Genomic DNA, 10,120 nt, shown 5'->3' with positions numbered 1-10,120 from the left:
AGGGTGTTGGTGCCATACCCAACAGGGCACCTCCCTAAGTTTAATGGGTCCGTGCAATTTTTTCTTTTTTCTTTTTTTAAATATATTTTTATTTATTCCAGAGAGGAAGGAAGAGGAAGAGAGAGAGAAAAACATCAACGAGGAGAGGGAATCATTGATTGGCTGCCTCCTGCACGTTGGACCAAGCCCGCAACCCAGGCACGTGCCCTTGACCGGAATCGAACCTGGAACCCTTCGGTCTGCAGGCCAACGCTCTATCCACTGAGCCAAACCAGCCATGGCTGGTCTGTGCAATGCTTAAGGTGTGCCTGGAGGGATGTTCCTCAAAGAATTCCGGGGACCAGTAGCTTTGGGCAGTCCTGGGCGCCTCACTGCTCTCCCAAGGCCAGCAGCCCGCCGGAGGCCCTGGAGACCTGCAGTTGGCGTTGAACACCACCCTTTCCTCCCCACCCCCAGGGTGTCCTCTTGCTGATCCTCTTTGAGACGCTGCTCCGACCACCAGGACACGCCAGCCGGGGGCAGGGAGCTGGGTCAGCAGGAGAGGCGCGTTAGTGGGAAGGCTGGGAAGTTACAGGTCCTGGTCCCTGGAGGAGGCCTCTGGTGGGATGCGTCCTCCGGTCTTCTCCCTCGTGGAAGGATGGGACTAGGGCTTAAAAGGTCACAGGGATGAGGCAAGGGTTTCCTGGCCCAGCTCTCCGTTCATGGGTCTTAGGGAGAAGCATTCTCTCTCTTTGGACTCTCTGCCAAACCTGCCTTCGTGGATGGATGGGTGGATGAAAGGCGCCGCACTCTGTCAGCTACCCTTACTTCCATGGCAACGCACGCCTCCCCAATGGTGCTGTCTCCCACCACAATCAGAAGAACTGCCCCAGGCCCCTATGGCCCCCACCCTACGTAAGCATGCGCTCTGTACTGTGATCTCCTTCCACCACCAGGAACAGACACTGTTTGCTGCCACCATGTTCCTAGAAATGAACCCGTGGGTTATGGTAGCATCTCAGGTTTCTCCATTCCAAGCAAGGGCAAGACTCTGGCTCCGCACCACCAATGTTTTGGGATAATAAAAATGCATTTTTCAATATATTCTTAATGTATTTCAGAGAGGAAGGGAGAGGAAGAGAGAGAATCATCGATGCTGAGAGAGAATCATGGATCGACTGCCTCCTTTACGCCCTGCACTGGGGATCAAGCCCGCAACCCAGGCATATGCTCTGATGGGGAATTGAACTGTGAGCTCCTGGTTCACAGGTCGATGCTCAACCACTGAACCCCACTGACTGGGCTAAAAATGCATTTTTTTAAAAAAAATAATGATCGGAGGGATCTCGGTGTCGGCTTGGACTGCGCTGTCCTCATGGGGAGGCCCAGACCACGGCCTTGACTGTGATCCTGCTCTCCCTGGATCGCAGCTGCGAGGGGCCTGGGGGGGCCACAGGTCCCATGCTTCCCCCCACCCCCCGGCTCAGGAGGACGAGTCGCCTCCATCACACTATTACTCTCCCCGGACAGGCTGGGGGTTGTGTTAAGCAACAGAAGGGGCTGAGAAACGACTTCCCATCCAGCTCCTTCCAAGGCCGATGGGCGGAGTCAAGTTCACTTGCCTTTGGCTATCGACCAACCTAATCGCATCACCCTTGGTGGTCCTCCCTCATGCTCCCTGACCGTCCCAGAACATTCTAGACAGCTCCTGCTCCTCCTCCCTCCCTCCTAGGCCCATGGCCCTCGATTCCCCCACTTCGTTCCCTTCTCTCTACCCTCCACCCATCCCTGACCTGTCTTCCAGCCCAGACTCCGGTCCTGGTGGAGCCGTGTGGGTTCTAAGTCAAGTCTCACTGGCATCTCTCTCTCTCTCTCTCTGTGGGACGTGCTGGGAGCACTGTCCGTGAAGTCTCGTCGTCGTCGTCATTATTTCTGATGAGTATTTTTACACCTGATAACGTTCGCCTGGCCTCGGGGAGGGGCCCCTTCCCCAGGACCGGCCCAGCAATTAGAGCATCTTGTTGGTCGGAGGCCCAGGACAGCGAGGACAGCTGGCGAGCTCGTCTCCGCCAGCGGCTCTGGTTAACATCAGCCCCGAAAGCTCTTTGTAAACACGTGAATAATTGATCGTCCGGCGCTCGCATAGCTACTGAGGATCTGAGCCCGTATGACTCATTTGCGAGCCGTTCCTGTCGTCTGGCTGCCATAACACGGGAGGAATGATGATGGTTTCTTGGAGATTCTTCTGGGGCTGGAGTTGCCAAGACCGAGGCTGTAATGGTTTGTTATGATGACCTTTGTCGTTCCATTAGGGCTCAATTGCTTTAAAAAATGAAGTGCGCGGGCTTTCGGAACGTTGTTAGCCTCTACGCTGACCTGACATCATAGTTTACATTGCAGAATGTATTAATGACCGAGGAGTGTTTTCATGTCCCAGGGACAAGTTTTAACAACCGTAATCTGCCCTCAGTCATCATAAATACAAACGTATTGGTCAAACAGATCTCGTTAATGTGGCCAAGATAGATGCAGGCCTATATTTTAAGTCCGAGAGAATATATGTGGAGCTTTTTTGTGGGGTAAAGGGATCTCGTCGACCCGCTCTCAGAAGGCTGAGAGAATGAGGGTTGCCCCCTCTGGTTTTCCTTTGGACAGTTAGAAAAGTCGTGAGGGCTGTCCAGCAAGATTGTTCTCATAGTTTCTGGACCCCATGAATGCCTGGTGGGGCGAATCTCCGTCCTTAAAGCCGTATTCTTCTCATGGCGCTCACAGGCCTTTAGAAAAGAAGCCATGAAGGTCGCACGTCTTAGTGGTGTGTTGCTCAACCGAATTTCCTTGAGTCCCACCGCATCTTAGAGTTTTAATTCTATTAATCCCCCCCCTCCCTCGCCCCAGCTTTGCGCTTCCTGGGGGAGGAGTCCCGGTCCCTCAGATGTTTCTGACATTTCGCATCGTTCCAGTTGGCAACCCAGATGTTGGCAGGCGTCGTTCTGGGCAGGAGCTGCAGGACGGATCAAACACTCCGTCTTCCTCTTCGTTACATCACACTCCCAAGCGTTGGTCTTCCTCCGTGGTGGCCACGTTGTAAGCTTCTCAGGCAGGATATAAATCCTTGTTGGAGGAACCCTTTCTGACTGTGCTTTCAGTCTGGACCAGGAAAATGTGCTTAAGGCTGTCATGGCTCCAGCGCTCCCTTCTGACACAGCCAGCTGTTTCCAGGGGTGAGTTCCTCCCCCTCCAGACACGGGGAACACGGCGCCACAGTTGACCTCCATGTGGGTTGTGGTCACCTGGCGATGACTGATGACGGCTTCAGATCACACCGTTTGCCCTTCGCTGAGCAGAAGCTTCCCTCTGGGTCTGTTCTGGCCTTTGCCAGAATCACAGACTGGGCTGGAGAAATGTGATTTTTGCCTGGAGCCTCTCTGGGGCTAGGGATTGAGTTATTTTCAAAGTGTTGTTGGCGTGAGGATGCTCTGTGTGGATTAAGCTTTTTTTAAAAAAAAAAATATTTTTAGCCCTGACTGGTTTGGCTCAGTGGATAGAGCGTCGGCCTGCGGACTCAAGGGTCCCAGGTTCGATTCTGGTCAAGGGCATGTACCTTGGTTGCGCGCACACCCCCAGTAGGGGGTGTGCAGGAGGCAGCTGATCAATGTTTCTCTCTCATCGATGTTTCTAACTCTCTATCCCTCTCCCTTCCTCTCTGTAAAAAATCAAGAAAATATATTTTAAAAATATTTTTATTGCTTTCAGAGAGGAAGGGAGAAGGAGAGAGAGATAGAAACATCAATGATGAGAGAGAATTATGGATCAGCTGCCTCCTGCACACCCCCTCCTGGGGATCGAGCCTGCAACCCCGGGCATGTGCCCTGACTTGGAATCGAACCGTGACCTCCTGGTTCATAGGTCGACGCTCAACCACTGAGCCACGCCGGCCGGGCTGTGGTTTAAGTTTGTTGATCTCTTTAATAAGTGAGGCACATACACCCAGTTCATAGCAGCACTGTCCTCAACAGCCAAAGGTAGAAGTAATGCAAGTGCTCATGGACGGAAGGATGAATAGACAACATGGAGTATTACTCAGCCTTCAAAAGGGAGGGAATTGCGACACGTGTCACAATATGGATGCACCATGAGGACGTGATGCTGAGGGCAACAGGCCAGTCACAGAAAGACAAATACGGTGTGATTCCATCTCTATGAGGTGCCTAGAGTAGACACATTCGCTGAGGCAGGGAGTGGAATGGAGGCCGCCGGGGACTGGGGGCGAGGAGGGGGGAGTGACTGTTTAATGGGGACAGAGTTTGAGTTGCACAAGCTGGGGAGAGCTCTGGAGAATGGCCGGTGGTGATGGTTGCACAACAGGGTGAATGTACTTCAGGCCGCTCCTCTGTGCACTTAAAAATGGTTACAGGGGTAAATCTGGAGTGAAGTGTATTTTACCACAATGAAGAAATAATAATAAAAAAGGAAATAAAGGGAGGCACATCAGAGACTTGGGGTGGAATTAATTCCAGCGCTCAGGCCCCTTCCTGGAATGAAAGCCCGGGCGGCTTCAAGAACCCCACCCCTCCCAGAACATGAAGAACTCTTCTTGCTGACACCAAAGAGACAAAGACATGGAAATGGAGTGTCTTTGAACTTCATCTCCATTGGGGGTGAGATGATTATTTAAGTTCAGACCTTACTTTCTTCTTTGAACTCCTCTGGACCTTGACTTGTCAGGGGGGTTCATTTCAGACTTGGGGACTCCCTAGTAATTTGACATTTGAAGGGGGGCGGTGAAGTTCAAGTTCAGGACATCTTCTTGTCGGGGTGCCCTGCTGTTTCCCTGCAGGGCCTCCGGTAGGTGGTGTTGGTCAGGGCGGCTAGAAATAATTTGATTTTTTTTGGAAAATAAAAGAGGATCTGCATTTTCCATCTGGGCCACAGAAAGGCCTCGGAGAGCGTAATGGACTGCACTGACTGACCCGTCTTCGAAATTCCATTGCTGCTTTCTGTATTCCTACACTACTTCTTCAGCCTTGCTTTTTATCAGTAATAAAACAGATAGTTCGATGTAAAATAAATAAATAAATAGGACTTTTAAAAGAGATTTTTAAGTTGATTTTTGGAGATAGAGGAAGGGAGAAGGAGAGACACAGAGAGATCAATTTGTTGTTCTACTTATTTATACTTATTTGTGCGTTCATTGATTGGCCCGAACCCTTGACATACTGCGATGATGCTCTAACCCAGCGGTTCTCAACCTGTGGGTCGCGACCCCTTTGGGGGTCGAACGACCCTTTCACAGGGGTCGCCTAAGACCATCGGAAAACACATATATAATGACATATTGTTTTTGTGATTACTCACTATGCTTTCATTATGTTCAATTTGTAACAATGAAAATACATCCTGCATATCAGGTATTTACATGACGATTCATAACAGTAGCAAAATGACAGTGATGAAGTAGCAACGAAAATAATTTTATGGTTGGGGGTCACCACAACATGAGGAACTGTATGAAAGGGTCGCGGCATTAGGAAGGTTGAGAACCACTACTCTAACCCATGAGCTACCCCGCCAGGGCTTTTGTTTTCATGTTTAAGACAAGGTGAGGGTTCGGGAAGCTGGTGAGTGATGGCTAGGGAGGTTGTGTGTGCCAACTGGTTTTTCTCTCCTTCCACCTCCCGGCCAAGCTTCAGAGGGAACTCTCTGTATGTGAGCTGGAAAAGATGAATTTCAGGCTTCCTTGAGAGCTTTCAAGCCTTAAATCCTTCTCGAAAATAACTTCTCTCAGGAATCTCCAGGCCCAAGGAATTATAGAGCGTTTCCTTGGGCTGTGGAATGGCCGCGTGAGTCAGTCCGGTTCCTTGGGTCTTTGAATAGGAGGATGTCATAAATCTGAAAGTATTTGTTCTGGTTTGTGACGAAGCAAAACTGTAGAATGTCAAATCAGATGCTGGTACAAACATATGAAATGGCACTTTTTTTTGCCCCCCCCCACCTTGGGGCATTGCGGCATGAAGCTTTGGGGCAGTAAAAGAATGTTTTTATAGCCTTGGATACCGAGCCTGCTCTTAGCTAGCTTTTCTCTCTGAGCACGAATGCGGAGTAAAAGTTCTTGTGTGTAGCTCTCTGTTTTCCCAGCGCGGGTGCAAGGCTGGGGGGAGGCGAACTTACCCCTTTGCAGGCTGTTGTTTGGGCTGAAACCAGAGGCCTGGGCTGTGTGTGTGTGTGTGTGTGTGTGTGTTGGGTGCAGGGGATGAATGGGATCCTGGCACCCTGGGATGTTTGGGTTGGGAGGGATCTTAGTTCACCCACTTCTTCATTGCCCGGGTCATGTTCATGGCCCTGTGTAATGACAGTCTTGACCCAGAGGGAAAGTTTCATGGTTTCCCCTGGTCCGTGGTCTTGTGGCCTCCAGTTTTCCACCTCCAAACTGCTCTAAGGTACAGACAACGATGAGAAAAGAATAGTGAAGAAGTTATAACGTATGGAGCACTAAAAAGTCATTATAGTTTTTCTTGTGTTGGCGCTTATGGGTAATCTTTCTGTAGTTTCCAAATATATATATATTTCTTATGATGAAGAAAATAAATTTCTATGTAAAATAAGACTATAGCCTCAGGACATGTGTGTAGGTAATCATCCCCTGACAAGGTGATGGAGGATATCGGTAGCATTCTACAGAGCGAAGGCCACACGGTCCAACACGGGAGCCGCTAGCCGCGTGGGGGTGTTGAAGCATGGCTGGTCCGAATTCAGGTATGCGGTGTGTGCAAAATACACACCAGATTTCAAAGACTTGTCCAAACAAAAAAGTGTCAGCTATCTCAGCAAGTATTTACGAAAATATTTTTATTGATGTTTTAGAGAGAGAGGGAGGGAGAGGGAGAGAGAGAGAAACATCGATGTGAGAGTGTAACATCAGTGGGCTGCCTCCTGCATGCCCCGGTGGGAAACGAAACCCTGGGCATGTGCCCCGACTGGTAATCGAACTGGCAACCCTTCGTTCCACAGGACAATGCCCTACTAACTGAGCCACACTAGCCAGGGCCCAGCAAGTTTTTTTATCCCCATGATATATTGAAATGATAACAATTTAAATAAATTGGGTTAAATAAATTATTAGAATTAATTTCATCGGGGTTTTTTTTGTCTTTTGAAGGCAGCTACTAGAACATTTAAAATTACCATGTGGTGCCCAGCCAGTGTGGCTCAGTGGTTGAGCATCGACCTATGAACCAGGAGGTCACGGTTTGATTCCCGGTCAGGGCACATGCTCAGGTTGTAGGCTCCATCCCCAGTAGGAGACATGCAAGAGGCAGCTGATCAGTGATTCTCTCTTATCATTGATGTTTCTCTCTCTCTCTCTCTCCCTCCCTCTCCCTTCCTCTCTGAAATCAATAAAAATATATTTTAAAAAAATTACACTGTGGGAGTTGTATAAAGGAGAGAAGGTTAGCAGTCCCCTCGACAAGAATAGAAAAGACCCTTGAGCCCGTATAACACACATAGAGTTAAGGCATCATCTCCCACGTGGTGGATCTAACCATGGCTTTGAGAAAGAGTGACTTAGGATTTATGAGGTTTCCTTCTGGGGTGACAAAAATATTCTGGATCTAGACAGTGGTGATGGCCGCCCAATATTAGGAATATACTACATGTCATTGAGGGTACATTTTCTCTCACGTGTGTTTTAACAATAAGGACATAAAAAGTACATACATGGCTCACATTATCCTGCTCTTCGGCACCTGTTTGAAGCAAAGAGGTGGAGGGTGAGGCTTTGCTTAAAACTGTGTTCCTGGAAGTAAGGAAAAACGCGGAAAGAGGGGAGAACGGGCGGAAGACTGCCAGGGGCAGTGGGAAGGATTTTCTCTCCCCCTTTTGTCAAAATATTGACATGTGTTTCAGTTTCCCAGCCTGGCCGCCCCCCCACTTCACCCCCCCCCCGCCCGCCCCCGCCCCAGGCCTCAGCCTCGCATGGCCCCCATCTCCGCACAATGTCTCCTTTATCTCGTTCCCCATCCCCCCACCCTTGGCCTGCTGCCCGCTGCCAGGCTGCTCCCCAGGATAGCTCTTTCCCGGGGACTCCTCCCGGTGTGTGCTGTGCGGTGTGGAGGAGTCAGGGAGCTTGACAGCTGAGCATGAAATAGAAACCCCGGCTCAGGCTCCACCAGCCCCTGACCCCCAGATCCCGTCCATGAGGACACATCCAGGTCTCTTCTGTGCGTCTGTGGCATCCAGCTTCTGAGATGTAAAGCCCGCGAGACAAAACCGGTCTTTGGTGATGGAAGTCAGAGCAGGGGTTGGGGTCCGGGGGGGTCTGGGGGGGATCAGAGGGGCAGGGGCTGGGCTGGGCCAGGAGAGAGGGCTTCTGGCCGTCGGAGAGACTCTGTTACTGATTTGCACTGATTGCCTCCCGTGTCCACTTCGTGAAACTCCACTGAGCTTGCGGCCTGTGTGCTTTTCTGAATGTGTGCTCCATGTCACCACAGAGTTAAAAGAAAGAAAGAAACACCCGTTGGCTGAGCATTGCTCTAAGAGTCCCATAGCGGTCAAGGCAGTGGGGGGGTGCGCGGTGAGGATGGCCGCCAGGGGGCGCCGTGTCCCCTTCCTTGATGGACAGGTGGCATCTGAAGGCCCCTCCACCATCCTCAGACTAGAGATTTGGGAGTGGGTGACCCACCTGGGATATTAACCTCCTCTCTCGTCTCTCCATTTGGGGCAGCCACATACGTAAAAGACCAGGGAGGGGGGACATGGGGGAGCGGGGAGCTTGGCAAGAGGCTGGGGGTGCAGGGGAGACATGGAAGGCCACGCATCCTTGGGAGAGTTGGGGGTGCTTTGCAAGCTGTAAATAGACACCCCAAGCCCCGGAGGCCAGCTGCGGAGTGGCCGGCCTGCGGTTATCACCGACGGAAATCCTGTGAGTGGTAGATACAGCCCTGGCCGGGCCTGCAGAAGTGATTAGGGGAGCAGAGAGGGGCCCGCATGCTAGCGGGGAGGTTATTAGCCGGGAAACCAGAGGCAGGGGGATGGGGGCCGAAGCGGAAATGGAGGAGGAAAATAAATAAATGAGATAAGCCATTTCATTGGCTTCCTCCCCTCCTTGCCTTTTGTTTTGTGCTCAGGCCTGAGGCCTTCTCCTCCCCCCCCCCCACCTCCCGCCAAGCTCCTCTTCAGGGACAACAGCCTGGAGGCGGGTCTTGAAAACCTAGCCTGGCCCCAGCTCCTGGCCCTGCACCCTCCCCTTGGTAGTGACCTTCCAGGGTTCAGCGATGACCTTCCAGGGATCGGCTCACCTCTACCGGTGCCAAGAGCCCGAGGCTACATGCCACACCCTGTGGAAGCCAAATGTTGGGGTCACTGTGGAGTCCCCAGTAAGAGAGCTCATTGACATTGCTGTTTGCCCCCCTGCTGGGGATGGAGCCCGCAGCCCCAGCATGTGCCCTTGACCAGAATCGAACCCGGGACCCTTCAGTCTGCAGGCCGATGCTCTAGCCGCTGAGCCAGACCAGCTAGGTCTGTAGGATTCCCTCTTCATTCCTGGTGTGTGCGATGTATGATCAGTTTTCTTTGACGAACTAGACCTGCTCAACTGCCCTATGTCCTGTTCAGAGTGGTCTGTAGAATTGTGAGATTCGGGTGAGGTGAGTCTAAAATCCACTTGACCTTGGGACTCATTGTCCATCCCATTCAGGGGGCCCTTGGGACCCCTTCACAGTAGGGTCTGGTGGACATGTCAAGACTTTCTTATGAGAATGTCGGCTCTTTTCCGTTCTTCCTACACCTCTCATAATACTCAGCTCTATTGCATCTACAATTAAACAAAGATGCGCTCACATGAAGTCTGAAATAATCAGATTTTAAAAACGGAATCTGAAATGTACACCCTGACCCTTGGTTTCTACGGATGATGCCTGCAGTGGGTCTACTCAGCCCTGTTGTACACTATTTCGGAGGAAAAGAAATGTAAAGGATTGTTACCAATCTTAGCCTGAATGGCTCTATCTTCTTATCCGTTGTCAGCAGCTCAGGATCCAACTAGTGAGAAATATATTTTCCCACCGACATTCTAGGATGCAAAACACATTGTTCATACTTCAGTTGGGGGGGGGGGGGAACAAGAAGAAATAATAAAAATAAG

General features: G+C 50.9%; 1 non-coding gene across 1 annotated transcript; it reads left to right on the top strand.

Annotated features, from left to right (window-relative positions):
• The first annotated feature begins 7,406 nt into the window (after positions 1-7,406).
• Positions 7,407-7,531, top strand: LOC132222718 (U6atac minor spliceosomal RNA). Its single transcript, XR_009450288.1, has one exon. It is a non-coding gene; the product is annotated as a U6atac minor spliceosomal RNA (small nuclear RNA).
• Positions 7,532-10,120: the final 2,589 nt, after the last annotated feature.

The sequence above is a fragment of the Myotis daubentonii genome, chromosome 20, assembly GCF_963259705.1.
Source record: "Myotis daubentonii chromosome 20, mMyoDau2.1, whole genome shotgun sequence".
Classification (NCBI taxonomy): Eukaryota; Metazoa; Chordata; class Mammalia; order Chiroptera; family Vespertilionidae; genus Myotis; species Myotis daubentonii.
This window is presented reverse-complemented; position numbering and strand designations above follow the sequence as displayed.